An 18,349-nucleotide genomic window follows, 5' to 3' on the forward strand; every position below is an offset into this window, starting at 1 on the left:
TAAGCCATCTATTGAAATGTTCTCTTTCATGGGTATTCTCGAGAATAAGGCTTTATAGAAGTGTGCCATATTTTTGGTAAACACCTTCAAACCAAAAGATAAAGGTATCAAATTCCAAGATGAGAGGTTGTGCTTTGACTTGGTGGAACTTATTGACATAACTTATTAATGTTTTTAATGGGAAAAGTTACTTAATGAGGATAATGTTGATGATGAGTTGGTAAAGAGAGGAACATAATTTTATGACAAGATAATCATTTATATTGTTGCAATTGTTGTCAAACTATTTGACTAAGTATTTTGACATGTTACAACATATTCATTAGATAAAAGAGTAATTTGTAGAATGTGTTAAGTTTTATTACCATACAAGAATGTCAAGTGATGTGCTTAGATGGAAAATCTATGATAGCATCCATTTACGTGATGATTTGAGAAAGTTATGAGGATAAGAATCAAATTGGGTAAATGTTGAGACCATCAATGATGAACAATTGAATAAATTTTTCTTCACATTTGTAAAGGAATTAGTTAGAATTATTGTTGGATATGATTCATGATATTATTAAGATGATATAATTATGATTGTTGAGTTTCATGAAACATCCAACCCACAACTCCCAAGAATCACCTACATGCGAACACCTATCACGGAGAGAGAGGAGCAAAAGCTACGGTGGCTAGAATTCACAGATCCACAAAGGAGACGTTATTGATGAGACAAAAGAAATATTTATATTTATCAAAAAGTGAATGGATGTGTGTAAATCACAAAAAGAGATCAATACTTCTAAAAGGAGGTTCAAACCCTAAAATGTAAAACCTAGGTTGCATGACAATAATTAATTATTATATGCCTAAAGTTTAGCTTAAGTAGACTAGAGTTAGTAAGAAAATATCTTATTACTCTAACAATGATAGCACCATATAACATGTATAAGTAAAGGTGATTTGATCAATTAGAAGTAATACATGGATAAAAAGGTAAATACATAAACAAGGTCTTATCAGTAAAGTGAGTCTTATTGGTGAATAGGAAAGTGAATAGGTATAAAGGAATAAACAAGTAAATGTGTAAACAAAGAAGCCTTATCTGTGAAAGAAGAATAGTTAGTATAATATTCAAGGCGTGATTGTAATATTTGTAATAGTATTGGGAATGATGATTTGAATTGAACAACTAGAAGGCTAATGCATAATTTAAGGAAGGAATCGATGACACAAAGATTAAGGCAATATGTTTAAGGAAGATTATTCAAGAAGTTTCTCCAAGGTAAAAATTGATTATGGAATTGGAATAATTTCCAACATAAAGAGTGAACATTAGTAGACATCGTCAAAATAAAATAAAGAATGGATGGTTGGATTCATCATGCTAAACATGGATCATCAGATTTAGGTTTAGATTTTTTGATTGAAGTGATTCTACTTAAGAAAGAAGAAAATCGTAAGTTGTTATCATGGTGGAGAAGCAGAGAAGGTTACAATCACAAAGGAAGACACAGTGCTAAGTGCAATTGACATAAAGGATAAAGTATGTTATGTTGATGTGTTGTAGAACTTTATTGGATTTGATCTAGTAGAGGTAGTGTGAATTATAGATCATTTATTATCTGGTATTGTCTAACCATTATAGCAAAAAAATTCCTTAATCAAGTGGTCCTAACAAATCTTTGTAAAATCCTCTAACCATGTGGTTTTCTTAAAAGAGTGTTTAAAGTACTCTAACAAGTCTCCAGGGAAATCCTTAATCATGTAGCATCTAATAGTGTTGTTGTAACACTTAATTTGGTAGGCTCCTAATAAAGCATATTCTTAAAGAGTACAAATATTTTTTAGCATCATTCTCACACCATGGTTTTCACCCTAATTGGGTTTCCACGAGATATATCTAGTGTTATGATTGTGTGAATGTTTTTCATGTGTTGTATGTCACTTTAAAGTTTTAAAACCTATTATGTTGATAAGAGGTCAAAGCTTAATCAGACTCATAAGTTTAATTGGGCTTGATATTTTTATTGGTTTGGTGATTACTCATTCAAGCCCCCCCTTCCCCCTTCTTAGTAATCAATCCTTTAATTACAATTAGTATCAGAGCATAGGTTCCCTAATTCATGAGGCTTAATAATCTAAGGGAAAATATCTCAAGATGTATAGGAAGGACACACCCAAGTTCATAAAGGCCAAGGATGATTTTGACTCATGGGTGAGTATAATGAAGTTGCACCTATCAAGTCTTTTAGATACTATTATTGGCTATCTTACTACAAAGTATACACCACCTACTATATATCCTACTGCATATGGGAGAAGATAAGCATTGGTTCATAGGTCAATAATGATAGTGATTATAAATGCTTTGAATGACACAGAGTATGTTGATGTCAAAGACATGGATAATGCTAAAGACATGTGGGATAAACTATTGAAAGTACATGGAGGTGATGAAAATATATTGAAATTTAAGGTTATCATTCTTAGAGGGAAGTATGATGAGATGAAGTTAAGGGATAGTGAAAAAATTACTCAGTACAATACAAGGATAAAACAAATTGTTGCCTCTGTTAGAGGAGTTGAAAGAAAACTTGAAGATAATGAATTTATAAGTAAATTTATTAGAATCCTTACACCTTGGTATGCAATTAGAGTATCGTCTATTCAAGAGTTAAGGTTACATATCCCTGATGAAGTGATATTTGATTCTTTAGTTGGAAATTTGACTGCCTTTGAATTGAGTAATTATGATAATAGTTTACTTGTTGTTGAGAGTTCTTTTCAAGCTACTCTAAACATTTCATCTAAGAAAGGGAAGCTTGTTGCTTATAGTTCAAATGATTATGATTGTTTAATTATTAAATAAAAAGACTTGGAAGAACTTGAAGCATTAATAGCTAAAATATTCCCTAAAGGAAAAAGGAAGATATAAGGGAAAGATACCTATTTCCTATTGGAATTATAGATAGATTGGTCACTTTTCTCATAGGTTCCCTACCAAAACCAAGAAGGGTAATGAAGTTGGAAAGAAAGACAAATTCAAGACATTCAAGAACAATAAGTAAGAAAGTCATAAGGCATGATACATACATGAGGATGATGATAGTGATAAAATTTTGATGAAAATGGCAATAATGAGGAAATAGTATTTATTATTATGAAGGAATATCCCTCTATTAGTAATCTGAAAATAGTGACGAAAGGGCATTAATTTCAAGCATGAATAGTAACAATGCTTAGATCATTGACAGTGGATGTACACCATATGACTGGAGATAAGAACAAGTTTACAATGGAAGAATGTGATGAAGGAATCATGATATTTAGAAATGGTTCTCCCTCTTTTATTAGAGGTAAAGATTTTATTGTTCTTGATAATTATATTACTTGTGATGATTTTTATTGGGAAGACGATTTGAAGTATAATTTGTTAAGTGTATCTCAACTGAATAAGAAAGTATTTAAATTTGAATTCAATTTGGAAAATGTAAGCTATTGAGAAAATCTAGTGGACTAATTACTAGTGGTGAACAAAGAAGAGGTAATCTTTTCAAATTGAATACTTCCTTTGTACATTGCTTGATTTGTTAATTAGAAGAATGTTGTTTGTGACACAAAAGGCCTAGTCATGTAAACTTTGATAATTTGGTTAAAGCCCATAAGAAGAAAGGTATTAGAGAAATACCTACTTTGGTTATACCAGAGAATGCAATGTACAAGGAATGTCAAATAGGAAAGATGACTGGCATGAGCATTACTAGTAAAGTCCATTCTTCTGAAAATATTATAGATTTGCTAGACACTAATTTATGTGGACCCAATGGCTTTAAGAGTTATCATGTTGATAAATGATCTACAATATTTGTTGATGAATATTCAAGGATGATGTGTGTGATGTTTTTGAAATTTAAATTAGATGTTTTTCATACGTTGAAGATGTATAAGAATAGAGTTGAGAAAGAAATAGGTAAAACTCTTAAATGTCTTAGATTTTATTTTGATAGAGTAGGTGAATTTTCTTGACAATTGTTTAATGAATATTGTGATGAACATGGAATCAAGAGACATTTAACGACACTAAGGACACCATAGAAAAATGGAACAAATCCATTATAGAATTCACAAGAACATTATTGAAATATAAAGGAGTGCAACAAGGTTCTAGAGAGAGGTAATAAGTATTGTTGTCTACACGCTTAACCAGGTACAATTCAAGAAAGGTACACATAAGACATCATATGAACTTTTCTATGGACATACACCTAATGTCATTTATTTCAAAGTATTTGGTAGTAAATGTTATATCAAGACAGATAAAAGGAATGACAAGTTTGACACTAAAGGTGATTAAGGTATACTTTTTGGTTACTCTACTAAAAGAAAAGCTTATAAGTGTTTGAATAAGAGAACTAACAATATAATTGAGAGTAAAATTGTGAAATTTGATACATTCTTAGAAAATAATGAATAAAATAACATGAAGAAACCACAAGGTTATAGTGAACTTATATTATGAAGTGTGGAACTTGAAAGTGCATCGCAAGTGAATGTAGGAGCAAACAATGCTCAACTGATAAATGAAAATGTAATTGGAGTTACTGAAGAAAGTGAAGGAATTAAAATTGTAGAGCCTATGACCCTAGACATATAAGGATAAATCATAATTTACCTGATATAATTGATGATATAAATGAAAGAGTATTAACTAGAAGTTAGTTAAGAGATAGAGACACTATTAGGATTAGTGACACAAAAATAACAATTCCATGCAAACATAACCAATATTAGAAAATAAATAAAGTACACATAAGAGAACACAAGACACAAATATTTAATATGGTTCACCCAATCCCTAGGCTACATCCACCAACAATGAGTCCAATATTCTTATTATCCAGTGATAACAATATGTTTACAATCTACAATCACTTACAACTCAATACCACTATGAGAATATACTATCTCATCATACATTATGATATCCCTAACCCTAAGACATTATATACATTATTTTTGTTGCTTACAAAATTAGGGCCACAATAATTACAACATGTCAGCCCCCAATGAGGATACATGGTGAATGTAAAGTACTTTCCTGATCAGTCACCATTAGCTACAAATCTCTCATTTGGTGACTTATCAGGCTCCACACTAAATAATAACCTCCCACTTAGAGATTGATTCTATATCAATACTTCTACCTCACAAGGCTCCCACTAGATCAAACCACCCTAGACTCAACTATTTTTGTGTTTTATTCAGTCAAGAATACCAACCAAAGGTGAAGAGGAGTTTAGCTTCCTTTGCAACTACCATTGTGAACATATCTACTAGATTATCATCTGTATGTATCTTTTCCAGCTTTTATTGTCCATCATCCAAACGTACTGAACAGTACCACAATTATATCTATTTTTTCTTTGAATGCATAGTAGAATAATTGAGCCTATTGCTTGGTTATTGAAACTAATTCTTGCAACCCAACTGTCTAGTGCTTTTGTTGATGTGGCTATAATCATGTTATACGAATAGCCAATTGGTCTTTATAAATCATGTTTTAAACTTTCCTTTGACTATTGTGAAATTAATAGTAGTATATTTATTTTCTCTATAAGGAATGGTAATATTTGGACACTGCTTTGACATAAACTCATAACGTGCAGGCTCCACCAATTTAGAATACAAATCGAGGCCAATTTTGTATCTAGATTCACCTTAGTCATGTTACACCTTATTCTCCTTAGAAAACATGCATCCTTATCTCATGGACACCTAGATTGTATTTCCATGTATTACATATGATTTATAACAATTCCAAATGCTAGGTCTGGTAAGATGACCTAAATACAATGCACAACACATGGTTATGAAACCATAGATCTGAAACCCTCCCAAAATTGTGGAGGTATATGTCCATGCGTTGTGTCACAAAAAGAACTAGGTTTAACTATTTATGAAATTTATCAACAACATTCTCCTATGTAGATATGACAAGGGATACATGTTGACCTATTATGATTGATGATGTACACTAATTGCTCACTATAATAACATGCATGTGCCAATAGAAAAGTATCCATCTGAAAATTGTTGCCACCTAACTACATTCACATGAAACTTATCATTGACATTTTGTCAAACATTTTGAAAAACTCCTCTACCATCATATGAATAATATGTGATGGTGGTGGTGTTTTAAAGATCTACCTCAGCTTGTGTACATAGTCAAATTGACTAGTTCACCTCCCTATCGAGTGACTCTTGCAAGCTCATCTCTAATTAAAAGATTGATTTTCCCATATAAGTGTTTCCTTGGACCATTATTCTCCATATTTATCCAAGCTCAATGTTCCCTATGGCTCAATTATTAGATTGATTTGATTCTCATAATTGTCCACCTCTATTATTTGAACTCCTCTATCTTTACCATTTAGGGCTTTTAATGACATCACAAAGATCCTCAGAAAATGCTTGGTTTTTTTGTTGGTATATTCCCTCCTTTATAAGAAGCTACAATTGACCTAGATATAAATGAGTGTTTCCACTATTGGCAGTGAGGCATAATCTCAAACTGGTAGGACACATGGATCTCTCTTATCTCTTTCTCTATATGCTTTTTAATTGTTGATTATTAATACCTATATCATCTTCCCTTCTACTTGAGTTTCTCACATACAAAATGAGATCATGGTTATGTTTACGAGGTCTCTGCAACCATGCATTTCCATCGGGTTCACGGTTGGTTTGTGAAATTAAGAGATGATATCTATTAAAGATAGAGACCCTATTTTTCGCTCAAGACTCTTGCATCTTAAAACATCATTTGGTATTACATAGTTAGTTGTACCCAACTATTTCGATAAATGTTTACCCTTGACATATTTTCCTTTAAATGATATTTTAAGGACCCTGCATTGATTGTGTATGTGTGTGTTCATTGACACATTATAGAACAATTTGACTATTATCCTTCAAATTTCCCAACTGAATTATTCTTCAACAAGGGACTTGGTATTGATCCTGATATTATCCTTACATGATCTTAATTCATTGTGCAAACATAGTTAGTGTTATTTGGACAATGGAAAAATAGAGTATTTAAAACTAAACACATATGTGCTCCAACATGTCATTTTTCCACTCCTTGTCTGAGATTAGCTTCCTTAATAGGTTTAGGAGTTCTTTCCATAGTGCATTCAAGGCCATTATTTATACTTCTCTAATTACTTAGATTACTCATGGGAACCATTGTATGAATTGGATGCTTTGTTATGTAAGAAGATAATAGCCATAATGATCACTAAAATTGGCTAATTTTAGACCAATATCTCAATCTAACCATGTTCAAGCATAAGAACTTTACTTTGTGAATGTAGTATTCTTTGTGGGCATATAGATTTGGGACCAACAATAATAAATTTCAAAATAAAATAGAAGAGTGTTTCCACAATTGTTAACACACTTGAACTTAGCCCCAATGGATACAAAATTGGACGAGTCAATCTTCCACATTAGTTATAGCAACTTTAATCATCTTTCCTTTTGGTATTCAAAATAAAATTTCCTTCCTTTCAAGGTATATCTTTCTAGGTTGACATATAGTCCATGCTTATTTACCCTATCATTATGGGTTTCAGGTTTAGCTTATAGGAACTCCAGACTTCTGAACTCTTCACACTAAACCATGCAAACTAATTGAACACATTGGATTAGTAACCTCTTCGAATCTATGAACCATGTTGAACTATTATGAACTGGCACACCTAAGAGTTTTTTTGAACCAATCTGAAATGCACCCTTTTGAATTCATAAACCATGCCTTGAACAGAAACTATGTTTTGAAATATTTGGTGCACTAATTGAGATTATTGAATCATTACATTCCTTGAACCATTTTGAGCCAAATTGAATGGTTGAACCACATTGAACTGACTGAACCATTTTGAACTAAGTTCATTGAGGTTCTGGGCTCATGCATAATAGTAAAATGTTCAACTAAGAAAGGATCGACATGGAGGAGATTCAAATTTTGAATTTTCAAATGGGGGGTACATATAAGAGCTAACACATTCTTATATAATTCAGATTGGTTTTACAAGAACAAGTGATAATAGTAATATATATTTGAAAGTTGAAAACGAGGACAGAATATTGATTGTTGAAATTTTTTTGATGATATAATTGTTTGTCTAGATGAATTGATGAGTAGATCATTTGTTGATGAGATGATAAAGGAATTTGAGATGTCTAAGATAGGAGATATCAAATTCTTTATTGGACTTCAAGTACAACAAATGAAGAAAGGTATCTACATAACGTAGTCTAAGTATATCAAGGAGATTCTAAAAAAATTTGATATGGAAGATTCAAAACTCGTAGGTACACCTGTGATCACTGACTATAAATTATTTAAGGAGGTAAATAAAATATCATATAGATAAATGATAGGTAACTTGAAATATATTGTTCATAGTAGACCAAACATAGCTCATGCAATTTTCACAGTGGCTAGATTTTATTCTAACCCAAAGGATTCACACATCACATATGTAAAGAGGATATTGATATACCTGAAAGGAACTAAATATTTTGTTTTATGGTATGAGAAAAAGGGGATTTTGATCTAAAAATGTGTAAAAATGTTGATTGGGCTGACATTGTTGATGCTATAAAAAGTAAATGTAGAGGAGCTTTGTATCATATAAACAAATTGGTTTCATGGACTAGATAAAAACACAATTGTATTTCACAATCTATAATTGAACCTAGATATGTTGTTTCTAGAATTAACTATTAATAAGTAATTTGGATCAAGAAAATGCTTGAAGGAATAAATGAGAAGGTATCTAATCTAGTTGTCATACATTTTTATAATACTAGTGTTATAAAAATTTTAAAGATCTTAGTGGTGCATTCAAAGACAAATCATATATCTATAAAATACCATTATCTAAGAAAGCAAGTATAAGAGAAAGAGGTTTGACTGTAATACATTGCTACAAAGGAGAAAGTTGTAGATATATTTACTAAACCGCTACCAAATGAGAGCTTTGAATATCTTAGAGGTAGATTAAGGGTCCTACCCATATCTTCTACCAAGGAACTAATCAATAAGTGTACACACACATACACATGCATACAAAGATGTCAAAAAGCACACAAGCTTGACTACTGTAATACCCCAAAATTGGCACATTTCCATGCTAAACCAATTTTGGTCTATTTGACCAATCCTAAGTCCTAATTTACTAGGCAATTCTAATTCTGATTATTGCTACTTGACCTAGGTGTCAAATGCAAAAAACCCTAATCTACATTAATCGCACTATTTATTTAATCCCCAAGTATTGACTCAAATTAGCTATATTAAACCTATTGATTTAATTAAATTAAATTATAGGTGTTCATACTTTAATTAAATTAAAATCACCCCTTTAGCTAATATACAAAGGAATTAAATACATTTGACTTAATAAGATATCTCCTCTTTTTAATTATTCAATTAATTAAAGTTTATCCATTTATGAGGTCATATTTAATTTCCTTATATCAAATATCTTCTCCAATATTATCTCTTCAATTTAGAAATGGAAACTATGGGTGGACTAAAATCAGAAAAGGAATTAAATCAGTTAACTCCTTTTTCAACTCAAAATTAAATCAGTTAACTCCTTTTTCCACTCAAAAGCAATCAATTAACTTCCTTTTCATAAGGAATTTTCCATTATGACTGAGTCTCATCTTCAATCTTGATCGTCCATTCTGATTAATCTTGATCGTCAATTGACTCTGGGGTTCTATTTAAGAAGCCTTCAATTCCTCATTAAGGAGGCTGATTTGAATTTACATCAAAATTATGCTAGAATATCTACTCATTTTCTTTGCATTCTTAGCTAAATATTCTTGCATATCAATCTCATGTAGTTTAATAATGCATCCATTTAGATTAATTGTTCTTTCTTATTGTTAGGATAACCTTGCATATCTCATATAGCTTAAAATCCTTCATTCTAGAGGTCTGGTTGCTAGCTTCTCATTATGAGAGTAAAGGGAAAATCCTTCTAGTTAGAAGGCAACAGGTCAAACTATTGCATTACTCAGATGAATAATCTCATGTTCATTCTGGGATGATCTTTTAGGTAATGACCGTATTGAAGTGTGTATGAGAATTTGAGGCCCGCATTTTACATATACATTTCTAGCACCCATTGTGAGACCAAGAAATCAATTTTATGGCCTCATTTATTCTTTATTCTGTACTTTTTTATTATTTTGTCATTTTTGTTTGTACATTACTCTAGTTTCTTGCACAAAAAATCTCATTCTCACACGAAGAAACTAAGATTTTGCTCCTTGTTCTGCACTTCCTCGCATGAGAAATTTCCAAATTTGTGTTTCCTTGCGAGGCTTACTGTACTTTCTCGCACAAGGAAATGATAAGTTTACACTTCCTTGCAGGGTTCACTGCACTTTCTTGCACCATGTGCTATGTTTCTTCGCATGTGACTTGACACTAGTAAACTAAAAGTCTGTATTTTTTCTTTAGTTTCATGATTTCCTTGATCTGATGACTATTTTAGTAGTATTTATTTGATGATATCTAACTTATGATGCATCTTAACAGTGGTTTGCAATACATTCATCGAATATACCTTATTACAAACACTTGAAACATTACTAACTATTTGATGGCAGGGCATTTTTTGAAGACACGTTTGTCAAAGAACTCATTTCAAACTCACTTAAACATTGTATTTTCTTTTACTACTTTCTTACACATAGTATAAATAGGGCTTGTGAACTTCATAGGGTGCAAGACAGGGGAATAGGGGAGTATGCTCTTTACTACTTCGAAGTGATGCCTAAGAGTAAATCAGAAACCTAGAAGCCTCTGAAAGACGGTACCTGAGGGAGACAAGCAAGTTAATAGTTCTCCCAAATGAAGCCTTAATGAAGAGATGATGATTTCCTTTTAGGGGATCAAAATCTTGGAATAGGAAAGGTGGGATTGATAAGCTAACTCGATGATGAACATGTCTTGCATGTTTGGGTAAGGTGATGAGGTAGAGGAGTATGCTCTTTCCCCTTGAGGGAAATTAGAAACTTGGACCCTTATATCCAAATCACTAGTTTCAGTCAACCTTTAGAGGGCCTATTGGAGTGATCCAACCTTTGGGAATGACCCAAGTGAGCACACTCCTTTTGTTGTAGATTCCAACTCACTATAATAAAGAATCTTTGTAGAGTAAAATACTCCAAACCCATATTAATTTCCTCTTCTTCATTCTGATATTGCATATCAAGAAGAGGCTCTATAAACTACATTGGTTAACGTCGGCCCTAGTCTTGCTAGTCAAGTGTGCACTTATAGATGATGGTGTGGGTTGTTGGCCTCAACTTCGCTTTTGAAGCCATCGAGGGTTAATATGAACATAAGCCAAGTAAAAACCTCTTAGTTAGTCACTACTTGGATCACCTCCGAAAGGGGGTATAATCTTTGTGCAAGGAGGGGGAAGAATCCCTAGATACTCACCACAGGCATGTACCTGGGCATTGGAAGGTGGTATATGTGCTTGAACCCTACCACAAGGGTGTTCATTCAGTGTATATTTTATTGAGCCCTTGGAATACACCAAAAACATGGGCACCCTCTAGTGGGGTGACATGACTGTGTGAGGTGTGCGCATGCACATAAGTTGTGGGACAAAGGTTTTGCTTTCTCTACCATTTTTGGTTATAGGGATAAAGCGTGTTTTTTATTGAATCTTTTAACTTGTCCAAACCTATCAAATAAAAAAAAAGGTCAAGACTCCCCCGTCCCTCCAAGTTGCTTTGCCCTCGGTTGGATTGTTTATGACTACTACTTGATTCCCATGTCTATCTGAAAACAACTATCTTTTTGAAAACTAAAATGCTATCAAAAACTTGAAAACCATCTTGCTATCTGTCTGAAATCTATAAACACAACCAACCATCTATTCATAACTGTCAAAAACATTGAAACTCTCTGCAAATTTGATCAAAATTGTTAGTTTGTTCCCCTTTCTCATGCCCAGTCTTGTGAATTTTTGCATGAAAATACTTTCTATCAACACTTCCTCATGTGGCTCTATGAAAGTCCTCATGCAACTCTATGTGAATATCAGCATGAGATTTTGCAAAAACTATGTCTTTTATGCAAAAATCTTATCTTTTTGTCAAATTGTCACATCCTCGCGCAACTCTGTACAAGTCCTCACACAAGAAAATTGATCAAAATTTTGTTGTTCTGACTCTTCACCTATTTCATTGTGATTTCTCACATGATTCTCTATTAATCCTCATGCGAGATCTTGTCCTAAAAACTATTGAACTGTTGTGTTAGAGCTATCTATGCTCTAAGTCTAATTTGTATCTACAACATTTTACCACTTCTTTGTCTACAAACAATGTCAAAACATTGATCTCTTGCTTAGTTGAAAACTTGTGATCTACACCTGAACTAGTCTCCTCACTTGTTTATCTTATTCTATCCTTTTGTGTTCATCACACTTTGTTTCATGATAGTTATAATTCTTGTTTATTCTAGCCATTACTCAGATGACTTATACCCAAGTATACAACACTCTTATTTCACTTTGAGGCTATGTTCTTCTGTGGTCCTTGTCTAGGGTTTTTCTTTTCATCATTGTCTGTGGCTGTAAACATTATTTTATTCCTCTGTCCATAGTAGGCTTATGTTCCAAAACTTGGTTATCACTACTTGAAACATAGTATATCAAAATGGCTAGCAATAAATACACTCAGTCTAATGTTCCTAGTGAGAAAGAAGGGATTATAATTGCAAACATGAAGAAACAAATTGAAACAATAAGTGCTCAACTTTAAAGATGAAGAGAAGAAGAAGACACATCATTGAGCACATTCTACTTGCAAAGTTATTCTAGTTCCTCTAAAGACATTGATCCATCAACTTCTTATGATGTTGAAACCAAATACATGGAAAATAGTGCAACAACACCCAAGAAATTTAAAGGTATCTTTGAAAACAAACCCTGGGAGTTTAAACCAAAGTGTGATTTCACACCTTTGGGAAAATATTACGATTTAACCTTGGAAGAACTTCTTGAAGCAAAACTCATTTTTTTACCTAAGTTCACTTTGGTGGGAGTTTCCTTTATGAGTAACTATTGTGCCTATCATAGACATAACTTACATAAAACTTCAGATTGTAAGGACATGAAAAAAAGATCCAAGATCTCTTTGATAATGGCATAATTCAAAAATCTAAGCTCTCATCTACTAGAGATTCTACTCTTAAGAAGGATCAAAATCATGAAACCAAGTCTAGTAATGGTTAAAATGTGACACTTATCTCTTCCAACATACAACCACCTTCTAAAGTGTCCAAACTTTCCAATACATATTCACCAAACAAAGAACTCACTACTCCCCCTACTAACTATGTGTACCCTCAAGGATTGCCTTTAAAAGAAACTCAAGCCAACAAATATTTCGTTGCAATTATTTTCACTACCTTCACAAATAATATGTCTTCATGCCCTACTATGCCTAGGAATTCCACTCCAAGTAATTTTCCTTCTAAACTTCAAGAGCATATTATGCAGACTCCAGAAATAGATTCAAATATTCCCTCATCCTTGGAATTTCTTTCATGTCAAGAGGACTACTTAAATGATGAAGAAACATGTGTTGATCAAGACCAAGATTCCTTCATCCCCTTTCAAATCTTCCAAGATCTCATGCCTCCATCTCAAGAGCCACTTAGTCCTCCATCTCTCATGTCATGCAACTCTACTACGCAAGATCAAGATATTCCTTCCACCATCCCTAATGAGATTATTAAAGACCAAGAGAAGGATACTTTTCCTATACTACCTAAAAATCCTTTTGAATAGAAAAGTGTTCCCTCACCCTCTTGTTCTACCTCGCTACGTTCACTTCAAAACTATGCTCAAGCTTTAAATACTCCTATCAAAGGTATTGCTCCTATAATACTTACTCATAATCTATTGATGGCTTTGGTCATGATGCTCACTCTAAAGATGTTGATATCCCTACTCATGGTCCATTCACATTTCCTAAATCTATCCTTGGTCCCTAACCATCTAAGCTAAAACCTTCAATTCTTCCATCCATTTTGGGACCTTATGTTCCTCTGTCTCCTACTTCCACTCTCAGCTCATTACATGTCCCTCCTACCCTACCTCAAGATCAATAAAGATACACATACTTGAACTCTTCACATTCACCTTTCCATCTAAACCAGTCATATTGGCCTCATTCATCCACAAGTCCCAAGTCCTTTGGAAGCAATTTGGATGATCAACTCAAAAACAAGTGCATGAATCCATCTTCAAAAGTTCACTATGTCTCCTCTAATCAACATGTAAATTTTAAGAAGGAAAATATGGAAAAGAGACCACAAAGGTCCACTATTCAAAGAGCTTAACCAAAGAAAGTGTGGGTTCTTAAATCTATTATTGAAGAAATGTGTTCCAAAGCATCTAATGAAAAATCAAAAGCTATATGGATTCCCAAGTCTCTTTTGAAAGCCTTGGATATTAAAAACAAATCAAACTTGCATTTGAGCTTCTAAAGGCTTCCACTCCATCTTCTTCCCAACATCTTCCTAAAAAGGTTTCAAAACCTTCCACTCCACCTTTCTCCAAAATGGCTCTACTACCTCATATATCTAAGCCTCAATCTATTTCGTCCATGATTTCCCCATCATTCCATCACCCTTCAAGGTGTGTGTCAATGTTGATCTTTCCTAATTTCTCATCCACACTCATGAAATCCTCTAAACCTTATGCTTACTTTCTATCCTTGCTCATTTTAGTCTTCCAAAACCAATAACTTTATCCTCCATCTAGCTCTCATTTTCCTATCATTTCCCTTCCATTACCTTATCACCATCTTTAAGCATACTTTTCTATGGCCTTGGCTTATCATAACTTATCTTTCTTATAGGTGTGCTATCTAATGTGAGAAAGCTTGAGCTCTTTCTAAAAATAAAGAATTTTTAAAAATGAAAAAGTGCCTTGGTGAAAACCACTTCTTGTGGCACCTTGGATAAGTACCATGATGAAAACTTGGTAAACATGCATCAATGCATAATTCTTCCATCGATGACATCCTATCATGATCTTGCTTATCCTTCAAATGTCCTCATCTCGAGTCATTCACTCATAACCTCCATAACAAACTTTGCTATCCTATTTAGATAACCATTTGGTCTTGATCAACAAAAGAAAGAAGAAAACTCAGTTCTTGGAAAACTCTTGACATGTCCATTCTCTTGGATTACTTACATTTCATGAAATCATGTCAATATCTTACGTGATATCCTTCACTACACCATGAGTTGATATTGTTATATCCTTTTTCCCTAGCTTGGGTAATCTTGTGAAGACTTTCCTTGAGGGTAACATTCACCACTTCATACTCCTTGCCTATCCATCTATGCTTATCCACTAGCTTGCTACTATATATTGTCCTAAGCCTTGCTAGATCTTGGTGGCAAAATAAATGTATCCTTCTTGAGAGCTAGTTATCTCTAAAAAATCTAAAAACTGCAAAATGTCCTAAGAAAATATTACCCTAGTGAAAACCTAGCAATAGGCACCTTGGTAATACCAAAAACATTTGAAAAACTTAAAAATACAAAAAAAATAATAATAATAATACAAAAAAAATGAAAATTTTGGAAAACAAAAAAGGTGCCATTGATGAAAACTTGGTAAATAGGCATCATGGTAGCAAAAAAAGAACTCCTGCCAAGCAGGTGAAAACTTGGTGAACCTGCACCTCTTATTCCCAATGCTATATCTTGCAATGCATCTTCTGGCTCATGTATAGTTTCTTTCCTGCTTTAGTTTGTTGCTTTCACTCATGTATCAATAGATTGAATCTTGTCATAACTCAGGGGCAACACCCTACAGTGTCATAGGGATCTCTTAAGCGTTAGTCACCAGTTGTTCTAACTACATCTGCCTATTATTTCTAGTGTCACTTTTTGAGATTCCTCTCATGGATAATCTCTTAAGTGTCAGTCACCAGTTGTTCTAACTACATCTGCCTACTATCACTAGTGTCACTTTTTTGAGATTCCTCTCACGGATAATCTCTTAAGTGTCAGTCACCAGCTGTTCTAACTACATCTGCCTACTGTCACTAGTGTCACTTTTTTGAGATTCCTCTTACAGATAATCTCTTAAGTGCCAGTCACCAATTGTTTTAACTATGTCTGCCTACTCTCGCTAGTGTCACTTTTTGAGATTCCTCTCATAGATAATCTCTTAAGCTTTAGTCACTAATATTTCTAACTACATCTTCCTATTGTTGCTAGTGTCACTTTTTGAGATTCCTCTCACAAAAGATCTCTCTCACATCAGTCCCCAGTTTGTCCTAACTGTGTCTGTCTACTATCACTTAGTTCCTTACTAAGGTTCTTCTTACTAAAGATTCCTCTTTGACATCAGTCACTAGTTGTTCTAACTGTGTTTGTCTATTGTTTTCACCTTACTGAAGAGATTTCTTTCATCCATGTTTTGGACATTGACACTTTACATCAATCCTATAATATAGAAATTGAACTCAAAACAATAAATTTTTTTGGGATATGTTGAGCTTTTCTCTGTTTGTTTTACTTTTTCTTTATCATGTCTCTTTGATCAACTCAATGATGTCACCTTTGACTAGAGAAGTGAGGACTGGGGGCATGATCTTTTCTTTGCTTTCTGTTTGATGGTTTAGTTCCAATGATCTGATGCATCCATATAAATGGGGTGTCCACTATAAGAGCCTCCATCTCATATTGGATGGCCATGTGTAGCTTGAATCCTTTTATATAAACTCTTCATTAAGGTTGGTTCTTTTCCTTGCTTGTTGGAGTGAACTCTTTATGCTATAGTAAATACTGATACTCGTCCTGCTAAGTGAATGTACAAGTCACTGCGAGTATACCTAGCACACTTTTGTCTTAGGTTACGAATGCAAGGGTCATTGCGAACAACATACTTACTGATTACTTAGCATAAGAAGGATTTGTCATGTGTCTAGTGTGTTTGCACACAAGAAACATTATGGTCATCCTATCATTCATGCTTTGATGCTTACGTTAACTTGCTACATTAAAAGGGACAAATGTTCTGGTCATTCTAGTTGTTTGTGCCTCAAATGCTTACATTTAATCCCAAAAAGACTAGAATAGATGTCCTATTCATATTCCTATGATTGAAATGTTAGTGGGGATTATATGACATTTGGGATTTAGCTAAACACTTAGTGATGATAATTGTTGAAGCTTTTTAACCAAACTTAGGGTTGCATCTAGCGTAGGGCTACATTTGCATAAGTACATGGTTCGATCATTGATTTATTTGCATCCTTCGTAATGAGGGATTTTCAACTTCTTCAAAGTATCATGTTTCTTCATAATAGCACAAATGATCGATTAATCACCCCTTGGCTAATTTGACTTCTCTGAATCCATTTTCAAGATCGAATTCAAAATCTAACACACTTATGCAGCTCAAAAATGCATTTTAAAATTTTGGGACCGATGCAATCAAATGCTTGTGCAGTCCAATTTTGTTGATACTTTGTGAATCTTGGAATCTTTTCAAATCGCATTTTTCTTCAAATTTTCCAACATTTTTGGAAAAAATCAACTTTGGTCAAACTTGGTCTTTTGGACCTGACAATCACTTCGAATTGACTCCAAATTTTCTTTTGATCATTCTGATCTCTTCTATATTCTTTTGAATCTCACATTTCTTCAATTTCTTTCGACATACTGCATTGTATCACTATTTATGGTGTGTCATCTTTCAATTTTGCACCTGAGGAGGCAAGATAATTACATCATTAAATTTGAATTTCAACTCATTCTGAATCTTATGTCCTCATCACTCAAGGCATCTTGTTCCCCTCTATCTGACATCTATGTCATCTATCTCATCTTCTCATCAGCTAATCACATCTTATTGCAATCCTTATCAGAGCTCAATGGACAAGTGTTGGGATAGTCTAAAATTGACTCTTGAGGATCAAGCCTCATTATGGGGATGATTCTATGACTCATGATTGAATCTTTCTATCTTCTATGGACTAGTATTCAGGTGTTCTATCTAGACTCTGGAGGATTAAGCTTCGTTTTGGAGATAATTCCAAATTCTTGCTAAGGATTGAGCTTCGTTTTGGAGATAATTCTATGAATCTAGATTAATCTTTTCATCTTTTATTGGAAAGGTATTAGGATAGTCTAAACCCTGACTCCTAAGGATTGAGTCTAATTCTAAGAACACTTCTACGAAATTCGACAATCCTTGTTCTATCAATCTTGGTATCT

This window comes from Cupressus sempervirens, chromosome 11 (assembly GCF_028749045.1).
Source record: "Cupressus sempervirens isolate cs-2001-9-10 chromosome 11, ASM2874904v1, whole genome shotgun sequence".
Taxonomy (NCBI): Eukaryota; Viridiplantae; Streptophyta; class Pinopsida; order Cupressales; family Cupressaceae; genus Cupressus; species Cupressus sempervirens.